At 48.6% G+C, this 14,707-nt stretch overlaps 1 long non-coding RNA gene across 1 annotated transcript; it reads right to left on the bottom strand.

The window, feature by feature from the left end:
- Nucleotides 1–6,595: 6,595 nt before the first annotated feature.
- Nucleotides 6,596–10,204, bottom strand: LOC131498149 (uncharacterized). The gene is made up of 2 exons (XR_009255312.1): nt 9,044–10,204; nt 6,596–7,117 (listed from the first exon to the last, which is right to left on the bottom strand). It is a non-coding gene; the product is annotated as an uncharacterized LOC131498149 (long non-coding RNA).
- Nucleotides 10,205–14,707: the final 4,503 nt, after the last annotated feature.

Here is a 14,707-nt window from a genome sequence, read left to right as displayed (position 1 = left end):
CCTGGCCAGCATTATGCCCCATGACAGGAAACAGCCAGGGAGGACTTAGCAAGGCAGATGCCGATTTGGAATGTCTTATCCACGAACCCAGACTCACATAAATGGAAAAGTCTAAAATTCTGGGATCCTATTGTCAAGCATCTCTTAATTGGCTGTTTTAGTAAATAAAGAAACAGCCTGCTGGTTCGTTTCTTGCTGCAGAGGGAGATCTTATGTATTCCGAGGTTTTGTGCGTGTGCGTGCACGGATGCGTGTGTATGTGTGTGTGTGTGTGTGCGCGGGCGTGCACCTCCCCCTCCCAACGTGTTCAACGATGACACAGAACAGACGGAGCTAGGGAGGGAGGAGTTTGCCAGAAGCAGAAGAATTTTCAATTTGTGAACTTCCATTTACTTGGGCTCCGCGGCTCCCGCTCAGACCCTTGGGGGTGGGGGTGGGGTGGGTACGCGACCTCCTGTGTCCTTTCCTTTGCCAGGAGGGCAAGACTCTTCTCCCGGAGAGGAGAACATGGTTGCTGTCATTGCATGCCTCCTGTCCCTCGTCACCTCGATGGGGGGGTCAACCAAAAGTCACCCTGACTTTGTTTTCGTGGACACACCATAAAAAGACCATTCCTTTCCTCACTAGTCCTTGTGACATTTTGTCTGCAAGTTTTCATTTTCTTTCCAACATGCCCTTAAAGAAAATTGTTCCTCCTCAGGTGGGATTTGTGAAATGCCCTGGAAAGTTCCACGTTGCCATTTATTCGCTGTGCAACCTTAGGCGAGCCACATGATTGCTCTCAGCCCAGGATTCAAACTCACCCCCGCCTTCCCAGCTCACACAGCCTGGATGCAGCTGGCAGCAGGGAGGCATGTGTGTGCAAATGTGTGCATCTCTCTTTTGGCCTCCGGAAGTGGCTCTGTCTGCAATTGGTCTGGGCCATTCAGACAGGGTGCTTAGGGACAGGCCTGTCCTTTCTGTGACTGTCATCTGCCTATGAGAGGCCAGTCTTCCTCCACTGCCCTCTTGACACCAGCAGCCCTTTAAGGGCAGAGCCTCGGAGCCGCTCACGGCTCTGGGAACTAAGGGAAGAGTCACCTGCTCTTTAGTCTCCCTGCAAGAGCCCCGGTGGGGCGAGGCAGACTCAGGGGGCACTGCTTACCACTTCTCCCTTGGGAGGCAGTGCCTGAGTCTGTGAAGGGGACAGCTCAGAGCTACAGACTTTCCCAGAAAGGCACACTTGGTATCCTCATCCTGGACAAGCTACCTGCTGTGCACAGGACTATATCAGTCAGCTTTTTCTAGGTGATGCTGCTGTAACAAAACTCCCAAATCTCAGAATGCTGGAGCCATGAAAGCCATTCTCTCACTCATCTTACATGTCTGCAGTGGGCCCCATTTGCTTGGGGACCCAGCCTGAAGGAGCAGCCCTTGTCTGTGACAGGAAGAGGGAAGCAATAGAGTGGCTCCTAGAGGAGCCACTCAGAGAGGTACATGCCTCTTAGGCTCCTCCTTCATGGACCACAGCATGTCACATGGCCATGCCTGATGTCAACGGGATGGAGTCGCATAATCCCGTCCAGGGAGAGGAGGCAGGAATAGCAAACCTACTACCAGAGGCTTCTATGAGCTGGCAGTTCATCCCTGGCACACAGGCTTCATGGCTCCCTGCTGGTCTCAGGTCAAAGCAGGAAGAGGCTGCAGGGTGCACTCAGCCATCCTGTGTGTCTCTTTCTTCAGCTACGGACAGGACACTTGGCCATATGCAAAGGACACGGCAGTGCACAGGAACTGGCTTTCACCCAGAAGCCCAGTGGACCCTCCAGAAAGCCTCGGTGACAGCACCAAGGGGGGACTTGCCAGGGAGAATCGACAGTCACTCTGACAGTAGAAGCCCCATTTTAACCTCACACATTCAATGCCTGCATCGTCCTCATGGTAACTGTGAAGGTCGGGTCCCAAAGATGGTCGTAGATGGACACTTGGTCTCTGGCTGCCACTGCCTCTGGCCCCAAAGTCTTCACAGTCTTCCTTGGCCGATGACATGGTTCTTGGCATCAGTATTGGTTAAAATGTGTTGGATTCCTCGTCATGCCTACAGGGCACACTTAGAGATTCTCCCACCATGGTGCTCATCACGTGTGAGGACTGCTCATGGGCCAGCAATCTGAAGAAGGAGAAAGACTAGGTCCCAGCTCCCCACAGAGGCAGGTCTGGGGTGACGGCTGGGGTGCAGGTCCCCTCAAAGCCCCTGAAGAGCCATTCCCCTGTGGCTGGAGGAGGCGGCAGCTGGAAAGACAAGGGTCACTCAGGGCTGGGGTCAGGACACAAGAGTCAGGAACAGGCCTGTCATGTTTGAGGAATCACATGGAGGCATGTGAAGCTGCTGAGGAGCATATGGAGGTCAGAGAACTGGAAGGCCAGTTAGTCTGCAAATGTTCAGTGCATCGATGGTGACAGGCACTCAGTTAAGAACAGTGGGCAGAACAGTGGGCAGGTGGAGGCATGGTTAGATTCTGGACATTGATATTTTGAAGAAAGAGCAGCAGGATAGCTTAAAACTTTTTTGATGTTTATTTATGTTTTGAGAGAGAGAGAGAGAGACAGGGTGAGAGCAGGGGAGGAGCAGAGAGAGAAGGAGACACAGACCCGAAGCAGGCTCCGGGCTCCCAGCTGTCAGCATAGAGCCCGACGCAGGGCTCGAACCCAGGCAACATGAGATCATGACCTGAGCTGAAGTTGACGCCCAACCGACTGAGCCACCCAGGCGCCCCAGAGCAGCAGGATATCTTAACAGATTAGATATGAGCAAGAGAGGAATCAGGGGCCACTCCTAAGTTCAAGGCTGAGCACCTGGGGGTTTGGGAACGCAGTGAACCAAAATGGGCAAAGCTGGGCTTGCAGGAAGAACAGATTCTGGTTTGGAATTGAAGGTGTCTGTTAGTCACCTGCCATGGACTGCGTGTCTGTGTCCTCCCCCAAATTCATATGTCGAAGCCCTAATCAGGGGTAATGCCAAGGACCCACCCATTGAGAAGTCTTTCCAAGTGTCTAGAATAACAGTGGAGGAGATTTTGGGGGGTCCTTACCTGCATGCCACAGATCAGAGAGTGCTGAGATGAAAAGCTGAGCCTAGCATGGTGTCTGACCCCACCTCTACACCCATGTCCGCCCCCACCCCCACCACTCTGCCCCAGCTTCGCCCCATGTGGGATTTGATGTCCTACACCCAGTCACCACCCATGGAGATGCTCTTCTCACCCCTTTTGGGTTCTGCCACCCCAGCCTGGGCTGACCCTCAGTGGGGAGGGCTTCCTCAGCCGGCTTGGACCCTGACACCCACGCCGAGATGCCTCTCACTTGGATGCCCTCCGTACTTGCCTGGACTCCCAGCCCCCACAATACCATCTGATTTGAAACAACACATTAAAACTATCTCTGGACTCTGTGCCCTAAAAGACGAAGACTTCTGCATCTCACCCATGGCCCACCGTCCTCTTCCCAGTGCTGATTTTCTCAGAATGGTGTTCTTTGCATCTATGACACTTATACTCTCTTCTGTAATCGTTCCCACCATTGCTTAGGGGTTTTATGCTTAGGGTAAAACACTCATTGCTGACCACAGCTTCTCTTTTTTCACTATTTAACTTCACCCTTTGTTGGCAGACTTTGATCATGATGTATATTTTCTATTTTGAAAGGGCTCATGGGTGCTATATTTCATAAGGTCTTGCATTCACGAGACAGTTGTCAGAGCATTCCGGAATATTCTGTCATTTGCTCAGAACATATAGATTCTCCTTCACTGTGTGTTGGGATGCAGTGTTGTTATGAAGCAAGAGTATTTCTGTCACACACCATGTGATCCTTCTGGTACGACCTTCTGATGTGATCATCGTTTCTGATACCAGCCCAGATGATTCTGTTTTATCCACAAGGTTCAGTAACTTCATACCATTCTGGGTGTGGATCATCTGTATCAGTTCCTTTCCTGGGTCCCCAGGTGGGCTTTCAATGACAGCCTGAAAAATCTCTTTGTTTCCACATAGTTTTTAATTCAATTCAATTATGTTTACTTTAGGCTTCTCTTTTCTCCTCCAAGTGAATAGCCGACGTACATTTGTGGCATCACCTCTCGGTCTCCTGTACCTATGTCTGCCTCTACACACGTTATACTGTGTTCACGTAAATGTCGCTTCAGGAAATATCCACAAGGCACCACGTCTGTGTGTTTTCAGGTACGATTGTCTTTGGGTTTTGTGGTTCTTTCCTTGATTCTTTCTTTCCAGCAACATTGGCTCCTTCTCTTCCGCTCCTTCTCTTTCCCGAAGTCAGCCTGCTGGCTCTCCATCACCCTATCTTGTACTTCACTCTCTTTACATTTCTAGAATCCTCCTGTTGTCTATCACTTCCTTGAGACTGAGTAGAACTATTTATGTGCTGATTTTTCTATGTTTCTTTGGACATATCCTTTCATGAAGTCTGTTCTTTAGTTTGCTTTGTCTTTATATTCTTTTTTTCACTTATAAGCTTTTTTTAAATTAAAACATTTTTTAATGTTTATTTTTGAGAGAGAGAGGGGTACAGAGTGCAAACGGGGAGGGGCAGAGAGAGAGGGAGACACAGAATCTGATGCAGGCTCCAGGCTCCAAGCTGTCAGCACAGAGCCTGATGTGGGACTTGAGGTCACGAACCACGAGATTATGACTTGAGCCGGAGTTGGCCACTTAACCAACTGAGCCACTCAGGCACCCCTCACTTATAAGCTTTTGAAGGTGCTTTTCCCCCTTTGAATAAAAGTTGGTATTTGCCAAAGTCTAGTGTGGGGAGGGAGGCAGCTGGGAGAGTCTTCAAGCTGGAGCAGGTGATGGCCTGGAACCTTCCCCTTGTGCTGAGGGCAGGTGTCCTGTTGGTTCTCAGCTCACCCAGCATCACCTACCCAGTGGCTGTCTGCTTGGCTGCCTAGAACCACTCCTTCTCCCCTGTCTCATTCACCCCCACCCCCCACATCATTCTCCACTGCCTGGGGGCCCAGGTCATGTGCAATCAATATGCCAAGTCTGCCAATCAGAGCGTAAAGATAAAAAATTGACAACACCCAATGTTGGGGGTGGGGGATGGCCGTTTATTGTCACATTCAGACAAGGGTAGAAATGTTCCCAGCCTCTTTGGTAACATCCATCAAAATTGGGAAAATGTACAAACCACTAACACAGCTATTTTTTTTATAGGAATGGCCCTGTAGGTATATTCATAAATGTGCATCAAGCCACATATGCAAGGAGATTTGCTACACAATTGCATGTAGTTGCAAAGTACCCAAAACAACTGAAATGCCTGTCATGAGTGAAACAAGTTTTTTATTTAATTTATTTAATTTTTATTTTTTGAGAGACAGAGAGAGAGAGACAGACAGAGCATGAGTGGGGAGGGGCAGAGAGAGAGACGGAGACACAGAAGCCAAAGCAGGCTCTGAGCCATCAGCACAGAGACCAACGCAGGGCTCGAACTCATAAACCGTGATATCATGACCTAAGCCACAGTCGGACGCTTAATCGACTGAGCCACCCAGGTGCCCCTGAAGCAATTAAATAAATCATGGTATGTAACTGTCATGGAATACTATGAAGCCATTGCAAACAAAAATCTATAGATACTGATATGGAATGATTTTCAAAATACGTTCAGTGAAAATAAGCAAGATGTAGAACAATGTGTGTGATTTTTCTTTGAAGGAGGGAAAGAATATATGCACAAATACATGCTTTAGATGCATAGGATTTCTCCAAAGGACATGGACACACACACACACACACACACACACATACACACACACACACACGCTCACACGCTCACACACACACACACACACGTTACAGTCCTTGCCTTCGGTAGGGAAGTAGGGTAGAAGTCAGAACACACTGTTTTATTCTACATTTTGTATACTTTTCTAATTTCTCTTATATGGATCCTGAGAAACTTAACAAAAGACCATGGGGAAGGGGAAAGGGAAAAAAAAAAGAGAAGGAGGGAAGCAAACCGTAAGAGACTTAAAAACTGAGAATGCACTGAGGGTTGATGGGGAGTGGGAGGGAGGGGAAAGTGGGTGATGGGCATTGAGAAGGGCGCCTGTTGGGATGAGCACTGGGTGTTGTATGGAAACCAATTTGACAATAAATTTCATATTAAAAAAATAAAATAAAATAAAATTTCTCTTTCTAAAAATCCACAATATAAAAATTGGCATATCTGCCCAATTTTTCACTAGCTCCCTCTTCCTGAGGAGATGCCAGTGGTCCATGAGGGAAGAGTACTTCCCTGGGTCAATGGTCACTTGGACCCACGGTCATCTCCAACTCTCCTAATCCCACACCAGGCTGTGTCTGCATTGACTTGCCTGAGTTCCTCCGTGTGTATTTAGAAGCCAGAGCTGGTTCACTGAATTAAGAAGATGCAGATCACGACCTGCTGCATGAGGAGGCACAACCACCCACGTGGGTGGGCAGGTAGGTAGCTCCCTCCATAGCCACACTCCCATTTTAGGGACATGAACCACCCAGGGACAGGGACGTTTTAATGAAAGGCGCAGTTTCAATACACCCACACGATGGAAGCAGAGTCACAACATTTATTGTTTACAGATCCAGGGGAGAGCCTGAGGAAGGGCAGTCCCCCATCCTGGACCACGAACAAGCAGGAGACTGAGAGCAAGAGACTGAGAGCCCCTGTGACTTACAAGGGGGTCGGGGAAGAGGTCACTGATTTTTCACAGAATGAAATCCAAGTGGTTAATTTAAAAGGTGCCCCAGAAAAAGCAAAGAAGGAACTTATGGAAGAATTCTAAGCTTGGGTCCTTCTCTGAATTTTCAGATTTCGCGTGTAAACAGGGATGCCATTCTGTAAAACGCCTGGGAGCAACTCAGAAACACAACAGGTCATTTTTCTCAAAAATTGTTTTACTCCCCCCATATGGTCATGGAGAATGTGTGCATTTTCTGATTGATGGACACAAGGTTCTTCTTCAGCTCTGATCCAGCGGTTTGAACAACGATGGTGCAGCTACTCAAATCAGCATCTGGACACCAGGACCTCACATAGGTCTCCCATGTTGGGCCATAGTGACATTGCATGGTCACTTGTAGAGGAAAGGAGAAGGAAGGAAATAATGAAGAAAAGAAAAAAATTAATGAAGTAGAAAGGAAATATAAAATAGAGAAGACCTGGGGCACGTGGGTGTCTCAGTTGGTTAAGACTCCGACTTCAGTTCAGGTCATGATCTCACAGTTTGTGAGTTCAAGCCACATGTTGGGCTCTGTGCTGACAGCTCAGAGCCTGGAGCCTGCTTGGAATTCTGTGTTTCCCTCTCTCACTGCCCCTCCCCTGCTCGTGCTCTGTCTCTCTATCTCTCTCAAAAATAAATAAACATTAAAAAAATAAAGAAGACCAAAAAAGCCAACATCGTTTTGTAAAAAAAAAAAAGCCCAAAACCCTCGCAAGACGTTGGTGATAAAAGGAGAGGTCTGAATAATTGATGCCAGGCCTAAAAAGGTATATCACACAATACCCTGCACATTTTAAAAAGAAAGATAAAAATGGGATGTGATAATAAAAAGATATCTAAACAAGTTTATGCCAATAAACTTGTTTCTAGCAAAATAAACAAATTTCTAGCAAAAGTAATGCGATATACTAAAATAGGCACAAATAGAAATAGAAAACCTGAATCGTCTTACTATTCAAATGAACCAAATCCATTACTTTTTTTAAGTTTTTACTTATTGATTGATTTTTGAGATAGAGGGAGAACACAAACAGGGGAGGGCCAGAGAGAGAGAGAGAGAGAGAGAGAGAGACCCAGGATCTGAAGCAGGCTCCAGGCTCTGAGCTTGTCACCACAGAACCCAATGCAGGGCTCGAACTCACCAACCATGAGAACATGACCTGAGCCGAAGTCGGATGCTTAACTGACTGAGCCACACAGGCGTCCTGAGACTAGCATGCTCTTAATAGCAAAATGTGACAAGGGCAGTGCAAAAAAAAAAAAAAAAGAAATATAGGCAAAAATCACTCATGAACATAAATACCAAAGTCTGCAACAAAAAATCAAAAAGCTGAACCTAGGGATATATATGCAAGATAGTACATCATTGTCAAGTTAGCTATGACCCCAGGATACAAAATTGTTTGAACATGAGGAAATCAGTAAGTATAATATGCCGCATTGACAAACTAAAGGAGAAAAGGCATATGATCATCTCATAGACACAGGCAAAAGTATTTCATAGATTTAAGCAGCACTTTGACCATGGAGGCCATTCTGGACCTCAGGAATCCTCACAGCACCCCGACTGTGCTGGGCTCCTTCCCTCTGATACTTGATATGGAACAGAGGGTGGGAATAGCCGCTATGAAGCCCTGGCCCCAAACTCCAGAAAGAGCAGGACACAAGGTACCAGAGGTCCAGGAAGGCATTGGAAGGAATTGGGGTCTCTGGTCCCATGGAAGGAGGTCCCTTTAGCCTATGGGCTGAAACTGGGACCATCACCTTGATCTCTGTGGGCAACAGACTCAGACAATGAGCTGTGCAGAGAAACACGTGCCCAGACAAGCTCGATTCTGTCCTGGAGGAGAAGCCGGGAGCCACGAGAGTATCCAAGAGATGGAGAATCTTGGCTTTCTAGCACCCCACTCTCCCTGCACACCCGACAGACCCCACTCAGGCTGGGATGTGCTGACAGTGGAGGTGACCAGGAAAAGAGGAGTTGCCTTCCCTGAACAAGCCTGTCCTGGCTGAGTCTGTCCTTCTCTGCTCCCTCTGGGGAGACCAGATGGAGACATGCAGAGTTTTGGGAGCTCACTCTTTCTTCCAATCCCTTCCAGACTCCTGGTGTTCCCCGTCCATGCTCACACATGCACACACATGCTCACACAGGCACATGCACACGTGTGGTCTCAGGTGAGTTTCGAGACTCCTCTCCATCCGATCATCAGCAGAGAAACAGTTTTAACTCTTCTCGGGGTGGGTCCCAGGGGCCCAGAGCACAGGAGGGGTAGTGCCTACCTGGTTCGACAATCACTGAAAATTTGTACCCTATATCAGTGCTGGTCCGCTCAATCCCACACCAGTAGGTGTTTTCATCGTCCCACTGGAGGTTCTCCAAGGTCATGGTGAATGTGTGTCGGCTGTGATTGTCCTGGATCGACACTCTGCCCCTCTTCACCAGTTGTTCTGACCCGGTGGTTTTAACAAGGATTTTGCAGGAATCCCAGTCATTCCCACGACACAACCATTTTTTGTGAGATTCCCATCCTGGGCAATACACACAGGATGTGGTCAGTGTGCCCCCATATGTGCCTCTCTCCGCTTCCTCCTGGCAGGTGCAGAAGTGGCCTAGAAAACAGAAAACCAACATGCACCTTGTACTTCATTGGCCCAGAGCTGACCTGGGCACTGCTGGAGCTTCTGGTCCTGCCCTGAAGACCAGCCAGGAGCCTCCGCTCTCTGTCTAATTGCCACATCCTGCTTGTCCCTTCATCCCCTGCAGGATTTGTTTTGCTGTCAATCCCCCTGTGAATCCCCCCTGAGGCTCCTAACTGCCCAACACAGGGGCCTCTGCTCACTTGCTATCTTACTGACCACCGACCCCTCCTTGCCCTCAAGCAGCACCTCTTCCTGGCAGCTCAGAGCACACACTGCAGCCACAGGTGTATTTCTGAATCCCAGAGCTGGTGAGACAGTGTGGCCCCCTCCCCATCCATGCTCCCGACACTCTAACCCCCACACACCTATAAACCTTCAGCCCCCGAATCGACACATGACATGGAACTAAACACACACACTCACACACATGACAAACGCTCACTCCGTCCCACAGGTGATTGATTGATTTTTTTACCTACACACCTCGCTATTTTGTTTCTTCATACCTTTGTACAAGCTCTTCCCTCTGCCTACAATGTGCCTTCTTCTCTGCTTGAAGAAATCAACCCTTATCTTCTCCTTCAAGCCTTGGCTCAAATGGAGTCTCTTCTATGATTTCTCCAGTTCTGCAGCCAACTCAGTCCCTCCCGGTGCCACCAGAGCACTTTGTCCCTGTCTTGGTAGTTGAGCTAATAACCTTGGATGCGGCCTGGTCTTTGGATCATCCAGAGCAGAGATCCAGGCAGGCTGATGTGTGGGGATGAGCAACTCTCCAGAGAGCCTTTCACCCTGGTTTTGCTGCCTGCCTTCCTCCCTGTTGTCTGAGCTCTTCAGAAGAGTGCTTCTTGGCTTGAGCGACGAATGAAGATGAGTTGTGCTTTTAAATGATGCAGATGCCTGAACCCCACCTTGACTGAGTGGCTCTCTGCTGGAGGTTGGGCACCTGTGCTTCTTCAGAGTTCCTCAGAATTTCATGCATTCATGTGTGTGTGCATATATATATATATATATATATGCATGTATGCATCTATCTATCATCCGTCTATGGATGAGTGAAAGTCTCTGCCATTTCCCCAGGACAGACCCTGTCTGTGTCCTGCCCTGGCCCTGCAGGAGTTTGGTCCTGAAGCCCCCATGCCACTCACCTTGGATGACAAAAAGGAGCAGAGCTGGCACATGTTCTGCCTGCCTGGCTTGTCTCCCTGGTGCTCAGCAAATGTCAGCTGCCCTCCGGGGACTTGAACTGAACTCAGAGGCAAAGTGCCTCTATTTTAAATTTTTTCCTTTTTTAGTTTCTCTCATCTACTTCCCTTAAAATTTTCCTTCCATTACTTCCTAATTTTATTAATTAGATCAGTGCCTTCTTTGGGAGCCTGTGACTGACGTCATCATGTGTCTTCCGTGATTTGCGGAAGCAAAGCATCCCACTGTCCAGGGTGCTATTGCAATTGTGTGTGAGGACCTGGGGAGCCAGCTGCCAGCAAACCAGGTGACCCAGTGCAGCTGCCAGCCAGCTGCCAGCAAACCAGGTGACCCAGTGCAGCTTCCAGCCAGCTGCCAGCAAAGCAGGTGACCCAGGTGTCCCTGGGAAGGGACACCAGAACCTCAGAGTCGGGTCCAAGGAGGAGATGGGCACACGTTGGGTTTGCACGTGGGGAAGAATCAGTGCTCAGGGCTCACACCCAGCCTCGCTGGCCATACAGCCCCATCCTGAACCTTCTTCCAGGCAGCCCACCTCAGTGCACCCCAGACCACCCTCTCCCTCCCTTGGTCCTGGTCCAGCCCAGATCCTGACCTGCTGCCCCTCCCTCTCAGAGTCCCCTGGAGGTCCTGAGTCCCTCTGAGGCAAAGGTGCCATGGGAAGATTATAAGGAAGGAGAAGTCGCCCATTCCCATCAGCCTCATTGTGCCCTAGATGCTTCCTTGGTCAGATTTCCCCTGACTGTGGGCTGTTGGTCACTTTCCAGCCCCAAACTTCTTACTAATGATTCCTATGTGACTTTCACACAAGTGTCTCCTCTTCCTTCAGGTGTCCCCTCCTCTGACTGTCCCCTGCTCCCTTTCCCTCTCTTCTCTGAATCAGTTCATCTCCTGTTTTTCTTTTACGTTTTCCAACTTTGTGAGTTTGGTTCTACCTTTTGGGAGGTTTTTTTTTTAATGTAATTTTGTGCTTTTATTCTCTCTTGTAATCTTTGATGAAATATTCAGTTTAAGAATTATACTTTTATTTCAAAAGCTCCTTTTTTTTTTTCTCTGCTTGGTGATGTTTTCAAAAACTCTCCTCACTCTGTGGTCATGCTTTGGTTTGGTCTGGTCTGCTCTGGTCCTTCTCTTTCATATTACACAGCTGCCTCAATGTCTGATCATTGTTTGTTATCTGACTGTAATTGATAATGAGCCAAAGCATAGCTGGTTGAGGTTCTGAGTATGTGGGGACAAAACTCCATGTGAAATAGGTGTGTCGTATGGTGCCAATTCCTTTCAACCTTCTATCCCTTCTTGATATACAGGCTATGTCTTCACATGAGCGGGTAGAGGCATCTTCTAAATTCCAGAGTAAAGAGTTTTGAAGGTGGCTTCCAGCATCCTCTCTAACTGCCTTGGTTTCCCCAAATATTTCATGAAGTTAAAGAGCCTTCTGGGGGATGGGACTGTTTGTGTCTGGATCGGAGTGCTGGTTGCATGGGTGTGTTTTCTTTGTGCAAATGTGTTGATCTTTGCACTTCTGATGTGTGCACTTTCCGTGTGTATTTTATACTCCAATAAAAAAGTTTTATGTTTTATCATGGAAATCTTTCCAAGGCATCACACCTCTGCTTACTTATTCTTGAAATAGTTGTCTTAATGTTCCATTGTGTGGCTGTAGCACAGTGAACTACTCCTGCATTATCGGCCTTTGACCCTGTTTCCAGCATTTTACTCTTGAAAATCTATGCAGTAACCTTCCAGCTCAGGTAAAATGAAGTCAACACTCCATAGACCTCGTGCCCTGACTACAGCTAAGAACCCAGGCAGAATATGTGCAGCGACTGAGTATTCTGAAAAATGAGCCCTAGTTAAGAGATTGAGGAAGGAAACCAGACCAAGTATAAGACCAATCCAGCTGTGAGTTTTTCTGATTATTTTCTGATTATATTTCCTTTTATATCCTCCTACCTGAGCGGGAACCCTGCAGCCCACATCCCGAAAGTGCACTCTCAGCAGGACCTTAAGAGCTCCAGAGGAACAGAAAAACGAAGCACTAATGGAAGGGGGCGGGAGGAGTCCCATGTTTTCTTGGTGTTCGTGTTTTCTTTCCCTCCTACCAAGTCCCCAGCAAGCAAACCTCAGGACAGAAGCTGCAATTCCACCTGCAGCCGCTGGGGGCCGACAGCTAGAACTCTGAAGGGGGAAGGTCTTTGCTGCCCAGAAGAGCTTGGGCCCCAAGAGGGGGGAGAGAGAGAGGAATACCAGTGCGTCTTCTCTCTCTTTGTTCTTCTGCTGCTTGGCCCTGGATGCAAACCCAATCACAGGAAGTACACAGCAGACTGGGGAGAGTAAAGCTTCAGCTCTCCAAGCTTCCTAGCCAAAGGACGAGGAAAGGAGGAGGTGGCGGTTCTGAAAGCTGGGAGGGAATGGGGGAGGATGGAGAAGAGAAAGCAGCTGAAGAAAGGGACGTTTGATCTCCCAGGATCGCGCCCCAGTGGGCTCCTGATCAGACCCTGGGGAGAATACTGGAGTTTGAGACTTGGTGAAGGCCATCGCCAGTCACAGACTGGCCACTAGATGGCGCACATGGGGCATCTGGGAGCGCCTGCAAGGCTCCAGAAGGCTGAACCAGCGCACGCAGGAACCACAGTCCACAGAAGCCACATCAGCACTTGAAGTCCTAATCTCACCAGCTGGACTGCCTGCCATTAAAGAAACGGAAGTCAGAGTGAAAGACCTGTCCCGCGAGGTGATAGCATTGCTTTGCATGTTTGTGGTGGTGGTTCTGTGAAATGATCCGTGTGTTAAACACATAGATCCGAACAGCACCACAAAGTCGCACCGTATGTAAGATTCGAGAAGTAGCAAAAAGAACAAGAAAAACGTTTGAATCTTTTCACTCTAAGCGTATGTGGTTTATTTTATCCCAATTACACCTCAGTCGACCTTGAGAAAGGAAGGGAGGGAGGGAAAATTTGAGGAGAGGCCAATGTTCCCACTCACCACCCCTGCATAAATTCAGGGCTCACTGGGGTCCCAATCCCAGAAGAAGGCTCAACCTCACACATGGACACAAACAGAAGTATAGGAACTTAAGGCAGGCCCCCAGGTAGGCCACCTTGATGTGAAGATTATTCGGAGGTAAAGGCAGTCAAGACCCTGTGGGCTCCAGAGAAACTTTTGCTGCTAACGACATAAAGAATCTCAACTGGAGGATCTTTGCAGAATAAGGGTTATTACGAAGGACAAGTGTTATCTGAGTAACGCAGCTGCATGGCAGGGCCAACATCTGTGCACCAAACACTTACTTACTGGTTTCATCTTCCTGTGAATTGTGTTTCTTCCCTTAGAAATCTCAGACTCCTACCCCCTTCTCCTTCATTCAGCATGACATTTTTACCTCTTTTTGCCTGACTGCCATGTCTGTGTGGACGCCCTGCACGTATGCTATTAGATGCGATTTTCTCTTGTTAATCTGTCTCATGTCAATTTGATTCTTAGTCCAACCAGAAGGATCTAGAAGGGGACAGGAATTCTTCTTTTTTTTTATTTTCATTTTTTTATGTTTATTTTTGAGAGAGAGAGAGAGAGACAGAGGTGAGTGGGAGAGGGGCAGAGAGAGACGGAGACACAGAATCCGAAGCAGGTTCCAGGCTCTGAGCTGTCAGCAGAGAGCCTGACGTGGGGCTCGAACCCACAAACTGTGAGATCATGACGTGAGCCAAAGTCGGGCGCTCAACCAACTGAGTCACCCAGGCGCCCCAGGGACAGGAATTCTTGTTCTGCATCCCCCCCACCCCCACCCTGGGCTGGCCAGCCACACCCTCTCCTACTCCTCTGGCAAAGCCCTGGGCTGCACCAGAGCCCCCCAACCCCCGCCAAGCCCCCGACCCCTGCAAGGCAATCTGAGGGTGGCAGGTGGCAGGGAGAAGACCCCATCCTCTTTGTCTATGGAAGACTAGTGTGGTGGGGGCAGGTGGAGAGGAAGCCCCAGGCCCACGGACCACATGTTGGGACAGATTGACTTTAGGAGTGCAGATGACAAGAAATGGCATTTGGAGCACATCTGAGCCGCTAACAGGGTGGACAGCTGTACAAAGGGGGCAATAACCAATG

This window comes from Neofelis nebulosa, chromosome 16 (assembly GCF_028018385.1).
Source record: "Neofelis nebulosa isolate mNeoNeb1 chromosome 16, mNeoNeb1.pri, whole genome shotgun sequence".
NCBI lineage: Eukaryota > Metazoa > Chordata > Mammalia > Carnivora > Felidae > Neofelis > Neofelis nebulosa.
This window is presented reverse-complemented; position numbering and strand designations above follow the sequence as displayed.